Source organism: Lissotriton vulgaris, unplaced genomic scaffold (genome assembly GCF_964263255.1).
Source record: "Lissotriton vulgaris unplaced genomic scaffold, aLisVul1.2 SCAFFOLD_595, whole genome shotgun sequence".
In the NCBI taxonomy this organism is placed as follows: Eukaryota; Metazoa; Chordata; class Amphibia; order Caudata; family Salamandridae; genus Lissotriton; species Lissotriton vulgaris.
The window spans coordinates 740,634-758,588 of NW_028241900.1; the positions used below are offsets into that span (position 1 = coordinate 740,634).

At 39.9% G+C, this 17,955-nt stretch overlaps 10 non-coding genes across 10 annotated transcripts; all 10 read left to right on the forward strand.

The window, feature by feature from the left end:
• Nucleotides 1-1,473: 1,473 nt before the first annotated feature.
• Nucleotides 1,474-1,546, forward strand: TRNAV-CAC (transfer RNA valine (anticodon CAC)). The gene has a single exon. It is a non-coding gene; the product is annotated as a tRNA-Val (tRNA).
• A 2,133-nt stretch (nt 1,547-3,679) lies between these two features.
• TRNAP-UGG (transfer RNA proline (anticodon UGG)) lies at nt 3,680-3,751 on the forward strand. Its single transcript has one exon. It is a non-coding gene; the product is annotated as a tRNA-Pro (tRNA).
• Nucleotides 3,752-4,051: 300 nt separating this feature from the next.
• TRNAV-CAC (transfer RNA valine (anticodon CAC)) lies at nt 4,052-4,124 on the forward strand. The gene has a single exon. It is a non-coding gene; the product is annotated as a tRNA-Val (tRNA).
• A 2,169-nt stretch (nt 4,125-6,293) lies between these two features.
• TRNAP-UGG (transfer RNA proline (anticodon UGG)) lies at nt 6,294-6,365 on the forward strand. Its single transcript has one exon. It is a non-coding gene; the product is annotated as a tRNA-Pro (tRNA).
• Nucleotides 6,366-6,665: 300 nt separating this feature from the next.
• TRNAV-CAC (transfer RNA valine (anticodon CAC)) lies at nt 6,666-6,738 on the forward strand. The gene has a single exon. It is a non-coding gene; the product is annotated as a tRNA-Val (tRNA).
• A 2,505-nt stretch (nt 6,739-9,243) lies between these two features.
• TRNAV-CAC (transfer RNA valine (anticodon CAC)) lies at nt 9,244-9,316 on the forward strand. Its single transcript has one exon. It is a non-coding gene; the product is annotated as a tRNA-Val (tRNA).
• Nucleotides 9,317-11,839: 2,523 nt separating this feature from the next.
• Nucleotides 11,840-11,912, forward strand: TRNAV-CAC (transfer RNA valine (anticodon CAC)). Its single transcript has one exon. It is a non-coding gene; the product is annotated as a tRNA-Val (tRNA).
• Nucleotides 11,913-14,439: 2,527 nt separating this feature from the next.
• TRNAV-CAC (transfer RNA valine (anticodon CAC)) lies at nt 14,440-14,512 on the forward strand. The gene has a single exon. It is a non-coding gene; the product is annotated as a tRNA-Val (tRNA).
• A 2,191-nt stretch (nt 14,513-16,703) lies between these two features.
• Nucleotides 16,704-16,775, forward strand: TRNAP-UGG (transfer RNA proline (anticodon UGG)). The gene has a single exon. It is a non-coding gene; the product is annotated as a tRNA-Pro (tRNA).
• A 300-nt stretch (nt 16,776-17,075) lies between these two features.
• TRNAV-CAC (transfer RNA valine (anticodon CAC)) lies at nt 17,076-17,148 on the forward strand. The gene has a single exon. It is a non-coding gene; the product is annotated as a tRNA-Val (tRNA).
• The last annotated feature ends 807 nt before the right edge of the window (nt 17,149-17,955 follow it).

Sequence of the window (17,955 nt, forward strand, 5' to 3'; positions counted from 1 at the left end):
GAGAGAGAGAGCGTTACTATAAACTGAGACTTTATTTTCCATCAAGCTGTCTTTCCTTTCCTTCAGGAGCAGAATGTTCTGATCATCAGCGCTCCAGAATCTAGTGCTTGGTTGGCAAGCATCACACATTGTGATGTGTTAGCTAAGAGTTCCATGTCGTTCAGACTCATATATTCCTCTGTAGTTGTACCTTGGTGATTCAACAAAATGTGGCATCATAAGCAGCATTCTACTGCCATAGACTGGGCAGAAAAAACATTTAGAATTTCACTGAAAAAGAAAAAAAGCATACTTAGGCAGAGCTTTCTGGACAGTAAGGACATTAGAGTAAGTGATGAATAAGCACTGCTTTTGTTAATTTACATAGGCAGAACAGAGACTGCTGGGAAAAGCCTGAAATTAAAGGCCCAGAAAATGCCTGCTTCTGGATAGAACACTAAGAAGGGTTGAAAGTTTTTTCTCTGACCCTGGCCACTCTTACAAGCAATCCTATGATAGTCAGAAGGACCCACCCTAAAAAGGAAGGGACAGCCATTTGGACCCTTTCCACCTTTTCTATATCTCGCCTGATCGAGCGCTGATTGAGCGGATTAGCACATGTACTTCTCATTTTGGGAAGGTATTGCTTAGCTTGCTACCAGCAGCTCAGTTATGTTATGATGTTAGAGGCTTGCAAGGAATGCTTTAGTCCTGCATTAGGCCGTTTTTATTGCTACTTGCATTCAAGGGAAAGATAATTAGCCAGAATCTGTGGCCCAGTTATTCACCTTGGCATTCCGATTTGCACAAAGGGAATAAGCATTTGAGAGAAAATGCAACATGTGTTTCTTATGTTGCTATGAACAGCTTTTTATTCTTTCTCTTTAGGGTCTAGCCAATGCAGAAATAGATAAATAAGTGCTGACTTTCTGTAAGACGTGTCCAATGCTGGGACAAAATAAAAGGGGACACTTATAAATGATAGTGATATCATTTGAGAAAGGGTAAGTTGACACTGAATTTCATGTATATTCACAGACCAAGCATGAAAAAGTCCCCAGCATGATCTTCATTGCGTGCTTAGAGCTGGTATTAGCTTTTCAGAGGTGCGGGCCTTTCGAAGGCTCGTTGGTCTAGGGGTATGATTCTCGCTTTGGGTGCGAGAGGTCCCGGGTTCAAATCCTGGACGAGCCCTTTCATTGGTGCTTTTTTAAAGTAGTATTGCAGTATGCATTTCAAAGCCAATATCAATTTTCTCTTTGCAGTAGTGGATGAATATTTGCTAGAGTCTCATGCTTTTAACCTTGCCCTGCCTGAGCAAATAGGAAACATTTCTCTTTAAGCATTTTGCAAAAATGCTGAACTTGCATGGCATATACAAGCGTTCGGCTAGGGCTGTCTGGGAAGGTTGCATGAAAGAAATCTAAAACCAGAGGCCCTTGGAATAGCCTGTTTTGAGAAGTTTCATCACAGAAGAATCAACTGTAGACATCTGTTTCTGTAGTGTAGTGGTTATCACGTTCGCCTCACACGCGAAAGGTCCCCGGTTCGAAACCGGGCAGAAACAGTTGTTATATTGTCTTGGCTGCAATGTTGAGAGGTGCCGTTTTGCCATGAAATTGTCCAGGCCCTGAAGATGGTTTCATGCAGACTCGTTCCAAGAAAGTGAATTCTCTTAAAAACACTAAAGTAATTGGCATGTGGATGTATCTGTTGATTCACAGACCTCGCTTTGAAAAGAGCCCTGCATTCTGTTCATTGCTCACCTAGAACACGCATTAACTTTGGGAATTGTTGGCACCAACAGGCATCTTAGTTTAGTGGAGTGTTTCTGGTGTTTAAGTGCAGAAGCCCTGGGCTCAATTCCTCGGTGACCCTTCTCAAGGTGATGATACAAATGCATCGTCACCTTTAAGTTTAATGTCAGAATTGTTTATTTCTATTTGGTGGTGTATGAATGCTTGCAATAGTATGTTGATTTTTTCTAGCCTTGAATGAATAAAAGCAAATCACTCCTCTTTATGTATTTTTCTAATACATTGATATTTGCATCTCCTTTCCTAGCCTGCATTTTTCATTATCCTACAGGCTGTATATAATAAGTATCAATTCAGGGGCCCTTCTTCTACTCAATTCACAACTGTTCTATCCCGGCATTGATAAGCAATCTACATCTGCTTCTGTTGTGTATTGGTTATCATGTTTACCTGACGTGTGAAAGCCCCATGTTTGACAGTGCGCGTTAACAAAGAGACCAATGATTTTTATTAAAAGTTGTCATGTGTTTTTGTTACCTTGCACCGGCCAAAAAGTGCCGGAAATGACTTCATTTGCAGTCACTTGAAAAGTAGGGATTCTCAAATAAATGGTAAGAGGTTGGAACAAATCTAAAGGAATGCATGGCATATCTATATGTATGTGTACGCAGGTATCCATATATAAAGATAGATAGATAGATAGATAGATAGATAGATAGATAGATAGATAGATAGATAGATAGATAGATAGATAGATAGATAGATAGATAGATAGATAGATAGATAGATAGATAGATAGATAGATAGATAGATAGATAGATAGATAGATAGATAGATATTGGGAGAGAGAGAGCGTTACTATAAACTGAGACTTTATTTTCCATCAAGCTGTCTTTCCTTTCCTTCAGGAGCAGAATGTTCTGATCATCAGCGCTCCAGAATCTAGTGCTTGGTTGGCAAGCATCACACATTGTGATGTGTTAGCTAAGAGTTCCATGTCGTTCAGACTCATATATTCCTCTGTAGTTGTACCTTGGTGATTCAACAAAATGTGGCATCATAAGCAGCATTCTACTGCCATAGACTGGGCAGAAAAAACATTTAGAATTTCACTGAAAAAGAAAAAAAGCATACTTAGGCAGAGCTTTCTGGACAGTAAGGACATTAGAGTAAGTGATGAATAAGCACTGCTTTTGTTAATTTACATAGGCAGAACAGAGACTGCTGGGAAAAGCCTGAAATTAAAGGCCCAGAAAATGCCTGCTTCTGGATAGAACACTAAGAAGGGTTGAAAGTTTTTTCTCTGACCCTGGCCACTCTTACAAGCAATCCTATGATAGTCAGAAGGACCCACCCTAAAAAGGAAGGGACAGCCATTTGGACCCTTTCCACCTTTTCTATATCTCGCCTGATCGAGCGCTGATTGAGCGGATTAGCACATGTACTTCTCATTTTGGGAAGGTATTGCTTAGCTTGCTACCAGCAGCTCAGTTATGTTATGATGTTAGAGGCTTGCAAGGAATGCTTTAGTCCTGCATTAGGCCGTTTTTATTGCTACTTGCATTCAAGGGAAAGATAATTAGCCAGAATCTGTGGCCCAGTTATTCACCTTGGCATTCCGATTTGCACAAAGGGAATAAGCATTTGAGAGAAAATGCAACATGTGTTTCTTATGTTGCTATGAACAGCTTTTTATTCTTTCTCTTTAGGGTCTAGCCAATGCAGAAATAGATAAATAAGTGCTGACTTTCTGTAAGACGTGTCCAATGCTGGGACAAAATAAAAGGGGACACTTATAAATGATAGTGATATCATTTGAGAAAGGGTAAGTTGACACTGAATTTCATGTATATTCACAGACCAAGCATGAAAAAGTCCCCAGCATGATCTTCATTGCATGCTTAGAGCTGGTATTAGCTTTTCAGAGGTGCGGGCCTTTCGAAGGCTCGTTGGTCTAGGGGTATGATTCTCGCTTTGGGTGCGAGAGGTCCCGGGTTCAAATCCCGGACGAGCCCTTTCATTGGTGCTTTTTTAAAGTAGTATTGCAGTATGCATTTCAAAGCCAATATCAATTTTCTCTTTGCAGTAGTGGATGAATATTTGCTAGAGTCTCATGCTTTTAACCTTGCCCTGCCTGAGCAAATAGGAAACATTTCTCTTTAAGCATTTTGCAAAAATGCTGAACTTGCATGGCATATACAAGCGTTCGGCTAGGGCTGTCTGGGAAGGTTGCATGAAAGAAATCTAAAACCAGAGGCCCTTGGAATAGCCTGTTTTGAGAAGTTTCATCACAGAAGAATCAACTGTAGACATCTGTTTCTGTAGTGTAGTGGTTATCACGTTCGCCTCACACGCGAAAGGTCCCCGGTTCGAAACCGGGCAGAAACAGTTGTTATATTGTCTTGGCTGCAATGTTGAGAGGTGCCGTTTTGCCATGAAATTGTCCAGGCCCTGAAGATGGTTTCATGCAGACTCGTTCCAAGAAAGTGAATTCTCTTAAAAACACTAAAGTAATTGGCATGTGGATGTATCTGTTGATTCACAGACCTCGCTTTGAAAAGAGCCCTGCATTCTGTTCATTGCTCACCTAGAACACGCATTAACTTTGGGAATTGTTGGCACCAACAGGCATCTTAGTTTAGTGGAGTGTTTCTGGTGTTTAAGTGCAGAAGCCCTGGGCTCAATTCCTCGGTGACCCTTCTCAAGGTGATGATACAAATGCATCGTCACCTTTAAGTTTAATGTCAGAATTGTTTATTTCTATTTGGTGGTGTATGAATGCTTGCAATAGTATGTTGATTTTTTCTAGCCTTGAATGAATAAAAGCAAATCACTCCTCTTTATGTATTTTTCTAATACATTGATATTTGCATCTCCTTTCCTAGCCTGCATTTTTCATTATCCTACAGGCTGTATATAATAAGTATCAATTCAGGGGCCCTTCTTCTACTCAATTCACAACTGTTCTATCCCGGCATTGATAAGCAATCTACATCTGCTTCTGTTGTGTATTGGTTATCATGTTTACCTGACGTGTGAAAGCCCCATGTTTGACAGTGCGCGTTAACAAAGAGACCAATGATTTTTATTAAAAGTTGTCATGTGTTTTTGTTACCTTGCACCGGCCAAAAAGTGCCGGAAATGACTTCATTTGCAGTCACTTGAAAAGTAGGGATTCTCAAATAAATGGTAAGAGGTTGGAACAAATCTAAAGGAATGCATGGCATATCTATATGTATGTGTACGCAGGTATCCATATATAAAGATAGATAGATAGATAGATAGATAGATAGATAGATAGATAGATAGATAGATAGATAGATAGATAGATAGATAGATAGATAGATAGATAGATAGATAGATAGATAGATAGATAGATAGATAGATAGATAGATAGATAGATAAATAGATAGATAGATAGATAGATAGATAGATAGATAGATAGATAGATATTGGGAGAGAGAGAGCGTTACTATAAACTGAGACTTTATTTTCCATCAAGCTGTCTTTCCTTTCCTTCAGGAGCAGAATGTTCTGATCATCAGCGCTCCAGAATCTAGTGCTTGGTTGGCAAGCATCACACATTGTGATGTGTTAGCTAAGAGTTCCATGTCGTTCAGACTCATATATTCCTCTGTAGTTGTACCTTGGTGATTCAACAAAATGTGGCATCATAAGCAGCATTCTACTGCCATAGACTGGGCGGAAAAAACATTTAGAATTTCACTGAAAAAGAAAAAAAGCATACTTAGGCAGAGCTTTCTGGACAGTAAGGACATTAGAGTAAGTGATGAATAAGCACTGCTTTTGTTAATTTACATAGGCAGAACAGAGACTGCTGGGAAAAGCCTGAAATTAAAGGCCCAGAAAATGCCTGCTTCTGGATAGAACACTAAGAAGGGTTGAAAGTTTTTTCTCTGACCCTGGCCACTCTTACAAGCAATCCTATGATAGTCAGAAGGACCCACCCTAAAAAGGAAGGGACAGCCATTTGGACACTTTCCACCTTTTCTATATCTCGCCTGATCGAGCGCTGATTGAGCGGATTAGCACATGTACTTCTCATTTTGGGAAGGTATTGCTTAGCTTGCTACCAGCAGCTCAGTTATGTTATGATGTTAGAGGCTTGCATGGAATGCTTTAGTCCTGCATTAGGCCGTTTTTATTGCTACTTGCATTCAAGGGAAAGATAATTAGCCAGAATCTGTGGCCCAGTTATTCACCTTGGCATTCCGATTTGCACAAAGGGAATAAGCATTTGAGAGAAAATGCAACATGTGTTTCTTATGTTGCTATGAACAGCTTTTTATTCTTTCTCTTTAGGGTCTAGCCAATGCAGAAATAGATAAATAAGTGCTGACTTTCTGTAAGACGTGTCCAATGCTGGGACAAAATAAAAGGGGACACTTATAAATGATAGTGATATCATTTGAGAAAGGGTAAGTTGACACTGAATTTCATGTATATTCACAGACCAAGCATGAAAAAGTCCCCAGCATGATCTTCATTGCGTGCTTAGAGCTGGTATTAGCTTTTCAGAGGTGCGGGCCTTTCGAAGGCTCGTTGGTCTAGGGGTATGATTCTCGCTTTGGGTGCGAGAGGTCCCGGGTTCAAATCCCGGACGAGCCCTTTCATTGGTGCTTTTTTAAAGTAGTATTGCAGTATGCATTTCAAAGCCAATATCAATTTTCTCTTTGCAGTAGTGGATGAATATTTGCTAGAGTCTCATGCTTTTAACCTTGCCCTGCCTGAGCAAATAGGAAACATTTCTCTTTAAGCATTTTGCAAAAATGCTGAACTTGCATGGCATATACAAGCGTTCAGCTAGGGCTGTCTGGGAAGGTTGCATGAAAGAAATCTAAAACCAGAGGCCCTTGGAATAGCCTGTTTTGAGAAGTTTCATCACAGAAGAATCAACTGTAGACATCTGTTTCTGTAGTGTAGTGGTTATCACGTTCGCCTCACACGCGAAAGGTCCCCGGTTCGAAACCGGGCAGAAACAGTTGTTATATTGTCTTGGCTGCAATGTTGAGAGGTGCCGTTTTGCCATGAAATTGTCCAGGCCCTGAAGATGGTTTCATGCAGACTCGTTCCAAGAAAGTGAATACTCTTAAAAACACTAAAGTAATTGGCATGTGGATGTATCTGTTGATTCACAGACCTCGCTTTGAAAAGAGCCCTGCATTCTGTTCATTGCTCACCTAGAACACGCATTAACTTTGGGAATTGTTGGCACCAACAGGCATCTTAGTTTAGTGGAGTGTTTCTGGTGTTTAAGTGCAGAAGCCCTGGGCTCAATTCCTCGGTGACCCTTCTCAAGGTGATGATACAAATGCATCGTCACCTTTACGTTTAATGTCAGAATTGTTTATTTCTATTTGGTGGTGTATGAATGCTTGCAATAGTATGTTGATTTTTTCTAGCCTTGAATGAATAAAAGCAAATCACTCCTCTTTATGTATTTTTCTAATACATTGATATTTGCATCTCCTTTCCTAGCCTGCATTTTTCATTATCTTACAGGCTGTACATAATAAGTATCAATTCAGGGGCCCTTCTTCTACTCAATTCACAACTGTTCTATCCCGGCATTGATAAGCAATCTACATCTGCTTCTGTTGTGTATTGGTTATCATGTTTACCTGACGTGTGAAAGCCCCATGTTTGACAGTGCGCGTTAACAAAGAGACCAATGATTTTTATTAAAAGTTGTCATGTGTTTTTGTTACCTTGCACCGGCCAAAAAGTGCCGGAAATGACTTCATTTGCAGTCACTTGAAAAGTAGGGATTCTCAAATAAATGGTAAGAGGTTGGAACAAATCTAAAGGAATGCATGGCATATCTATATGTATGTGTACGCAGGTATCCATATATAAAGATAGATAGATAGATAGATAGATAGATAGATAGATAGATAGATAGATAGATAGATAGATAGATAGATAGATAGATAGATAGATAGATAGATAGATAGATAGATAGATAGATAGATAGATAGATAGATAGATAGATAGATAGATAGATAGATATTGGGAGAGAGAGAGCGTTACTATAAACTGAGACTTTATTTTCCATCAAGCTGTCTTTCCTTTCCTTCAGGAGCAGAATGTTCTGATCATCAGCGCTCCAGAATCTAGTGCTTGGTTGGCAAGCATCACACATTGTGATGTGTTAGCTAAGAGTTCCATGTCGTTCAGACTCATATATTCCTCTGTAGTTGTACCTTGGTGATTCAACAAAATGTGGCATCATAAGCAGCATTCTACTGCCATAGACTGGGCAGAAAAAACATTTAGAATTTCACTGAAAAAGAAAAAAAGCATACTTAGGCAGAGCTTTCTGGACAGTAAGGACATTAGAGTAAGTGATGAATAAGCACTGCTTTTGTTAATTTACATAGGCAGAACAGAGACTGCTGGGAAAAGCCTGAAATTAAAGGCCCAGAAAATGCCTGCTTCTGGATAGAACACTAAGAAGGGTTGAAAGTTTTTTCTCTGACCCTGGCCACTCTTACAAGCAATCCTATGATAGTCAGAAGGACCCACCCTAAAAAGGAAGGGACAGCCATTTGGACCCTTTCCACCTTTTCTATATCTCGCCTGATCGAGCGCTGATTGAGCGGATTAGCACATGTACTTCTCATTTTGGGAAGGTATTGCTTAGCTTGCTACCAGCAGCTCAGTTATGTTATGATGTTAGAGGCTTGCAAGGAATGCTTTAGTCCTGCATTAGGCCGTTTTTATTGCTACTTGCATTCAAGGGAAAGATAATTAGCCAGAATCTGTGGCCCAGTTATTCACCTTGGCATTCCGATTTGCACAAAGGGAATAAGCATTTGAGAGAAAATGCAACATGTGTTTCTTATGTTGCTATGAACAGCTTTTTATTCTTTCTCTTTAGGGTCTAGCCAATGCAGAAATAGATAAATAAGTGCTGACTTTCTGTAAGACGTGTCCAATGCTGGGACAAAATAAAAGGGGACACTTATAAATGATAGTGATATCATTTGAGAAAGGGTAAGTTGACACTGAATTTCATGTATATTCACAGACCAAGCATGAAAAAGTCCCCAGCATGATCTTCATTGCGTGCTTAGAGCTGGTATTAGCTTTTCAGAGGTGCGGGCCTTTCGAAGGCTCGTTGGTCTAGGGGTATGATTCTCGCTTTGGGTGCGAGAGGTCCCGGGTTCAAATCCTGGACGAGCCCTTTCATTGGTGCTTTTTTAAAGTAGTATTGCAGTATGCATTTCAAAGCCAATATCAATTTTCTCTTTGCAGTAGTGGATGAATATTTGCTAGAGTCTCATGCTTTTAACCTTGCCCTGCCTGAGCAAATAGGAAACATTTCTCTTTAAGCATTTTGCAAAAATGCTGAACTTGCATGGCATATACAAGCGTTCGGCTAGGGCTGTCTGGGAAGGTTGCATGAAAGAAATCTAAAACCAGAGGCCCTTGGAATAGCCTGTTTTGAGAAGTTTCATCACAGAAGAATCAACTGTAGACATCTGTTTCTGTAGTGTAGTGGTTATCACGTTCGCCTCACACGCGAAAGGTCCCCGGTTCGAAACCGGGCAGAAACAGTTGTTATATTGTCTTGGCTGCAATGTTGAGAGGTGCCGTTTTGCCATGAAATTGTCCAGGCCCTGAAGATGGTTTCATGCAGACTCGTTCCAAGAAAGTGAATTCTCTTAAAAACACTAAAGTAATTGGCATGTGGATGTATCTGTTGATTCACAGACCTCGCTTTGAAAAGAGCCCTGCATTCTGTTCATTGCTCACCTAGAACACGCATTAACTTTGGGAATTGTTGGCACCAACAGGCATCTTAGTTTAGTGGAGTGTTTCTGGTGTTTAAGTGCAGAAGCCCTGGGCTCAATTCCTCGGTGACCCTTCTCAAGGTGATGATACAAATGCATCGTCACCTTTAAGTTTAATGTCAGAATTGTTTATTTCTATTTGGTGGTGTATGAATGCTTGCAATAGTATGTTGATTTTTTCTAGCCTTGAATGAATAAAAGCAAATCACTCCTCTTTATGTATTTTTCTAATACATTGATATTTGCATCTCCTTTCCTAGCCTGCATTTTTCATTATCCTACAGGCTGTATATAATAAGTATCAATTCAGGGGCCCTTCTTCTACTCAATTCACAACTGTTCTATCCCGGCATTGATAAGCAATCTACATCTGCTTCTGTTGTGTATTGGTTATCATGTTTACCTGACGTGTGAAAGCCCCATGTTTGACAGTGCGCGTTAACAAAGAGACCAATGATTTTTATTAAAAGTTGTCATGTGTTTTTGTTACCTTGCACCGGCCAAAAAGTGCCGGAAATGACTTCATTTGCAGTCACTTGAAAAGTAGGGATTCTCAAATAAATGGTAAGAGGTTGGAACAAATCTAAAGGAATGCATGGCATATCTATATGTATGTGTACGCAGGTATCCATATATAAAGATAGATAGATAGATAGATAGATAGATAGATAGATAGATAGATAGATAGATAGATAGATAGATAGATAGATAGATAGATAGATAGATAGATAGATAGATAGATAGATAGATAGATAGATAGATAGATAGATAGATAGATAGATAGATAGATAGATAGATATTGGGAGAGAGAGAGCGTTACTATAAACTGAGACTTTATTTTCCATCAAGCTGTCTTTCCTTTCCTTCAGGAGCAGAATGTTCTGATCATCAGCGCTCCAGAATCTAGTGCTTGGTTGGCAAGCATCACACATTGTGATGTGTTAGCTAAGAGTTCCATGTCGTTCAGACTCATATATTCCTCTGTAGTTGTACCTTGGTGATTCAACAAAATGTGGCATCATAAGCAGCATTCTACTGCCATAGACTGGGCGGAAAAAACATTTAGAATTTCACTGAAAAAGAAAAAAAGCATACTTAGGCAGAGCTTTCTGGACAGTAAGGACATTAGAGTAAGTGATGAATAAGCACTGCTTTTGTTAATTTACATAGGCAGAACAGAGACTGCTGGGAAAAGCCTGAAATTAAAGGCCCAGAAAATGCCTGCTTCTGGATAGAACACTAAGAAGGGTTGAAAGTTTTTTCTCTGACCCTGGCCACTCTTACAAGCAATCCTATGATAGTCAGAAGGACCCACACTAAAAAGGAAGGGACAGCCATTTGGACCCTTTCCACCTTTTCTATATCTCGCCTGATCGAGCCTGATCGAGCGCTGATTGAGCGGATTAGCACATGTACTTCTCATTTTGGGAAGGTATTGCTTAGCTTGCTACCAGCAGCTCAGTTATGTTATGATGTTAGAGGCTTGCAAGGAATGCTTTAGTCCTGCATTAGGCCGTTTTTATTGCTACTTGCATTCAAGGGAAAGATAATTAGCCAGAATCTGTGGCCCAGTTATTCATCTTGGCATTCCGATTTGCACAAAGGGAATAAGCATTTGAGAGAAAATGCAACATGTGTTTCTTATGTTGCTATGAACAGCTTTTTATCCTTTCTCTTTAGGGTCTAGCCAATGCAGAAATAGATAAATAAGTGCTGACTTTCTGTAAGACGTGTCCAATGCTGGGACAAAATAAAAGGGGACACTTATAAATGATAGTGATATCATTTGAGAAAGGGTAAGTTGACACTGAATTTCATGTATATTCACAGACCAAGCATGAAAAAGTCCCCAGCATGATCTTCATTGCGTGCTTAGAGCTGGTATTAGCTTTTCAGAGGTGCGGGCCTTTCGAAGGCTCGTTGGTCTAGGGGTATGATTCTCGCTTTGGGTGTGAGAGGTCCCGGGTTCAAATCCCGGACGAGCCCTTTCATTGGTGCTTTTTTAAAGTAGTATTGCAGTATGCATTTCAAAGCCAATATCAATTTTCTCTTTGCAGTAGTGGATGAATATTTGCTAGAGTCTCATGCTTTTAACCTTGCCCTGCCTGAGCAAATAGGAAACATTTCTCTTTAAGCATTTTGCAAAAATGCTGAACTTGCATGGCATATACAAGCGTTCGGCTAGGGCTGTCTGGGAAGGTTGCATGAAAGAAATCTAAAACCAGAGGCCCTTGGAATAGCCTGTTTTGAGAAGTTTCATCACAGAAGAATCAACTGTAGACATCTGTTTCTGTAGTGTAGTGGTTATCACGTTCGCCTCACACGCGAAAGGTCCCCGGTTCGAAACCGGGCAGAAACAGTTGTTATATTGTCTTGGCTGCAATGTTGAGAGGTGCCGTTTTGCCATGAAATTGTCCAGGCCCTGAAGATGGTTTCATGCAGACTCGTTCCAAGAAAGTGAATTCTCTTAAAAACACTAAAGTAATTGGCATGTGGATGTATCTGTTGATTCACAGACCTCGCTTTGAAAAGAGCCCTGCATTCTGTTCATTGCTCACCTAGAACACGCATTAACTTTGGGAATTGTTGGCACCAACAGGCATCTTAGTTTAGTGGAGTGTTTCTGGTGTTTAAGTGCAGAAGCCCTGGGCTCAATTCCTCGGTGACCCTTCTCAAGGTGATGATACAAATGCATCGTCACCTTTACGTTTAATGTCAGAATTGTTTATTTCTATTTGGTGGTGTATGAATGCTTGCAATAGTGTGTTGATTTTTTCTAGCCTTGAATGAATAAAAGCAAATCACTCCTCTTTATGTATTTTTCTAATACATTGATATTTGCATCTCCTTTCCTAGCCTGCATTTTTCATTATCTTACAGGCTGTATATAATAAGTATCAATTCAGGGGCCCTTCTTCTACTCAATTCACAACTGTTCTATCCCGGCATTGATAAGCAATCTACATCTGCTTCTGTTGTGTATTGGTTATCATGTTTACCTGACGTGTGAAAGCCCCATGTTTGACAGTGCGCGTTAACAAAGAGACCAATGATTTTTATTAAAAGTTGTCATGTGTTTTTGTTACCTTGCACCGGCCAAAAAGTGCCGGAAATGACTTCATTTGCAGTCACTTGAAAAGTAGGGATTCTCAAATAAATGGTAAGAGGTTGGAACAAATCTAAAGGAATGCATGGCATATCTATATGTATGTGTACGCAGGTATCCGTATGTGTACGCAGGTATCCATATATAAAGATAGATAGATAGATAGATAGATAGATAGATAGATAGATAGATAGATAGATAGATAGATAGATAGATAGATAGATAGATAGATAGATAGATAGATAGATAGATAGATAGATAGATAGATAGATAGATAGATAGATAGATAGATATTGGGAGAGAGAGAGCGTTACTATAAACTGAGACTTTATTTTCCATCAAGCTGTCTTTCCTTTCCTTCAGGAGCAGAATGTTCTGATCATCAGCGCTCCAGAATCTAGTGCTTGGTTGGCAAGCATCACACATTGTGATGTGTTAGCTAAGAGTTCCATGTCGTTCAGACTCATATATTCCTCTGTAGTTGTACCTTGGTGATTCAACAAAATGTGGCATCATAAGCAGCATTCTACTGCCATAGACTGGGCGGAAAAAACATTTAGAATTTCACTGAAAAAGAAAAAAAGCATACTTAGGCAGAGCTTTCTGGACAGTAAGGACATTAGAGTAAGTGATGAATAAGCACTGCTTTTGTTAATTTACATAGGCAGAACAGAGACTGCTGGGAAAAGCCTGAAATTAAAGGCCCAGAAAATGCCTGCTTCTGGATAGAACACTAAGAAGGGTTGAAAGTTTTTTCTCTGACCCTGGCCACTCTTACAAGCAATCCTATGATAGTCAGAAGGACCCACACTAAAAAGGAAGGGACAGCCATTTGGACCCTTTCCACCTTTTCTATATCTCGCCTGATCGAGCCTGATCGAGCGCTGATTGAGCGGATTAGCACATGTACTTCTCATTTTGGGAAGGTATTGCTTAGCTTGCTACCAGCAGCTCAGTTATGTTATGATGTTAGAGGCTTGCAAGGAATGCTTTAGTCCTGCATTAGGCCGTTTTTATTGCTACTTGCATTCAAGGGAAAGATAATTAGCCAGAATCTGTGGCCCAGTTATTCATCTTGGCATTCCGATTTGCACAAAGGGAATAAGCATTTGAGAGAAAATGCAACATGTGTTTCTTATGTTGCTATGAACAGCTTTTTATCCTTTCTCTTTAGGGTCTAGCCAATGCAGAAATAGATAAATAAGTGCTGACTTTCTGTAAGACGTGTCCAATGCTGGGACAAAATAAAAGGGGACACTTATAAATGATAGTGATATCATTTGAGAAAGGGTAAGTTGACACTGAATTTCATGTATATTCACAGACCAAGCATGAAAAAGTCCCCAGCATGATCTTCATTGCGTGCTTAGAGCTGGTATTAGCTTTTCAGAGGTGCGGGCCTTTCGAAGGCTCGTTGGTCTAGGGGTATGATTCTCGCTTTGGGTGTGAGAGGTCCCGGGTTCAAATCCCGGACGAGCCCTTTCATTGGTGCTTTTTTAAAGTAGTATTGCAGTATGCATTTCAAAGCCAATATCAATTTTCTCTTTGCAGTAGTGGATGAATATTTGCTAGAGTCTCATGCTTTTAACCTTGCCCTGCCTGAGCAAATAGGAAACATTTCTCTTTAAGCATTTTGCAAAAATGCTGAACTTGCATGGCATATACAAGCGTTCGGCTAGGGCTGTCTGGGAAGGTTGCATGAAAGAAATCTAAAACCAGAGGCCCTTGGAATAGCCTGTTTTGAGAAGTTTCATCACAGAAGAATCAACTGTAGACATCTGTTTCTGTAGTGTAGTGGTTATCACGTTCGCCTCACACGCGAAAGGTCCCCGGTTCGAAACCGGGCAGAAACAGTTGTTATATTGTCTTGGCTGCAATGTTGAGAGGTGCCGTTTTGCCATGAAATTGTCCAGGCCCTGAAGATGGTTTCATGCAGACTCGTTCCAAGAAAGTGAATTCTCTTAAAAACACTAAAGTAATTGGCATGTGGATGTATCTGTTGATTCACAGACCTCGCTTTGAAAAGAGCCCTGCATTCTGTTCATTGCTCACCTAGAACACGCATTAACTTTGGGAATTGTTGGCACCAACAGGCATCTTAGTTTAGTGGAGTGTTTCTGGTGTTTAAGTGCAGAAGCCCTGGGCTCAATTCCTCGGTGACCCTTCTCAAGGTGATGATACAAATGCATCGTCACCTTTACGTTTAATGTCAGAATTGTTTATTTCTATTTGGTGGTGTATGAATGCTTGCAATAGTGTGTTGATTTTTTCTAGCCTTGAATGAATAAAAGCAAATCACTCCTCTTTATGTATTTTTCTAATACATTGATATTTGCATCTCCTTTCCTAGCCTGCATTTTTCATTATCTTACAGGCTGTATATAATAAGTATCAATTCAGGGGCCCTTCTTCTACTCAATTCACAACTGTTCTATCCCGGCATTGATAAGCAATCTACATCTGCTTCTGTTGTGTATTGGTTATCATGTTTACCTGACGTGTGAAAGCCCCATGTTTGACAGTGCGCGTTAACAAAGAGACCAATGATTTTTATTAAAAGTTGTCATGTGTTTTTGTTACCTTGCACCGGCCAAAAAGTGCCGGAAATGACTTCATTTGCAGTCACTTGAAAAGTAGGGATTCTCAAATAAATGGTAAGAGGTTGGAACAAATCTAAAGGAATGCATGGCATATCTATATGTATGTGTACACAGGTATCCATATATAAAGATAGATAGATAGATAGATAGATAGATAGATAGATAGATAGATAGATAGATAGATAGATAGATAGATAGATAGATAGATAGATAGATAGATAGATAGATAGATAGATAGATAGATAGATAGATAGATAGATAGATAGATAGATAGATAGATAGATAGATAGATAGATAGATAGATAGATAGATAGATAGATAGATAGATATTGGGAGAGAGAGAGCGTTACTATAAACTGAGACTTTATTTTCCATCAAGCTGTCTTTCCTTTCCTTCAGGAGCAGAATGTTCTGATCATCAGCGCTCCAGAATCTAGTGCTTGGTTGGCAAGCATCACACATTGTGATGTGTTAGCTAAGAGTTCCATGTCGTTCAGACTCATATATTCCTCTGTAGTTGTACCTTGGTGATTCAACAAAATGTGGCATCATAAGCAGCATTCTACTGCCATAGACTGGGCAGAAAAAACATTTAGAATTTCACTGAAAAAGAAAAAAAGCATACTTAGGCAGAGCTTTCTGGACAGTAAGGACATTAGAGTAAGTGATGAATAAGCACTGCTTTTGTTAATTTACATAGGCAGAACAGAGACTGCTGGGAAAAGCCTGAAATTAAAGGCACAGAAAATGCCTGCTTCTGGATAGAACACTAAGAAGGGTTGAAAGTTTTTTCTCTGACCCTGGCCACTCTTACAAGCAATCCTATGATAGTCAGAAGGACCCACCCTAAAAAGGAAGGGACAGCCATTTGGACCCTTTCCACCTTTTCTATATCTCGCCTGATCGAGCCTGATCGAGCGCTGATTGAGCGGATTAGCACATGTACTTCTCATTTTGGGAAGGTATTGCTTAGCTTGCTACCAGCAGCTCAGTTATGTTATGATGTTAGAGGCTTGCAAGGAATGCTTTAGTCCTGCATTAGGCCGTTTTTATTGCTACTTGCATTCAAGGGAAAGATAATTAGCCAGAATCTGTGGCCCAGTTATTCACCTTGGCATTCCGATTTGCACAAAGGGAATAAGCATTTGAGAGAAAATGCAACATGTGTTTCTTATGTTGCTATGAACAGCTTTTTATTCTTTCTCTTTAGGGTCTAGCCAATGCAGAAATAGATAAATAAGTGCTGACTTTCTGTAAGACGTGTCCAATGCTGGGACAAAATAAAAGGGGACACTTATAAATGATAGTGATATCATTTGAGAAAGGGTAAGTTGACACTGAATTTCATGTATATTCACAGACCAAGCATGAAAAAGTCCCCAGCATGATCTTCATTGCGTGCTTAGAGCTGGTATTAGCTTTTCAGAGGTGCGGGCCTTTCGAAGGCTCGTTGGTCTAGGGGTATGATTCTCGCTTTGGGTGCGAGAGGTCCCGGGTTCAAATCCCGGACGAGCCCTTTCATTGGTGCTTTTTTAAAGTAGTATTGCAGTATGCATTTCAAAGCCAATATCAATTTTCTCTTTGCAGTAGTGGATGAATATTTGCTAGAGTCTCATGCTTTTAACCTTGCCCTGCCTGAGCAAATAGGAAACATTTCTCTTTAAGCATTTTGCAAAAATGCTGAACTTGCATGGCATATACAAGCGTTCAGCTAGGGCTGTCTGGGAAGGTTGCATGAAAGAAATCTAAAACCAGAGGCCCTTGGAATAGCCTGTTTTGAGAAGTTTCATCACAGAAGAATCAACTGTAGACATCTGTTTCTGTAGTGTAGTGGTTATCACGTTCGCCTCACACGCGAAAGGTCCCCGGTTCGAAACCGGGCAGAAACAGTTGTTATATTGTCTTGGCTGCAATATTGAGAGGTGCCGTTTTGCCATGAAATTGTCCAGGCCCTGAAGATGGTTTCATGCAGACTCGTTCCAAGAAAGTGAATTCTCTTAAAAACACTAAAGTAATTGGCATGTGGATGTATCTGTTGATTCACAGACCTCGCTTTGAAAAGAGCCCTGCATTCTGTTCATTGCTCACCTAGAACACGCATTAACTTTGGGAATTGTTGGCACCAACAGGCATCTTAGTTTAGTGGAGTGTTTCTGGTGTTTAAGTGCAGAAGCCCTGGGCTCAATTCCTCGGTGACCCTTCTCAAGGTGATGATACAAATGCATCGTCACCTTTACGTTTAATGTCAGAATTGTTTATTTCTATTTGGTGGTGTATGAATGCTTGCAATAGTATGTTGATTTTTTCTAGACTTGAATGAATAAAAGCAAATCACTCCTCTTTATGTATTTTTCTAATACATTGATATTTGCATCTCCTTTCCTAGCCTGCATTTTTCATTATCTTACAGGCTGTATATAATAAGTATCAATTCAGGGGCCCTTCTTCTACTCAATTCACAACTGTTCTATCCCGGCATTGATAAGCAATCTACATCTGCTTCTGTTGTGTATTGGTTATCATGTTTACCTGACGTGTGAAAGCCCCATGTTTGACAGTGCGCGTTAACAAAGAGACCAATGATTTTTATTAAAAGTTGTCATGTGTTTTTGTTACCTTGCACCGGCCAAAAAGTGCCGGAAATGACTTCATTTGCAGTCACTTGAAAAGTAGGGATTCTCAAATAAATGGTAAGA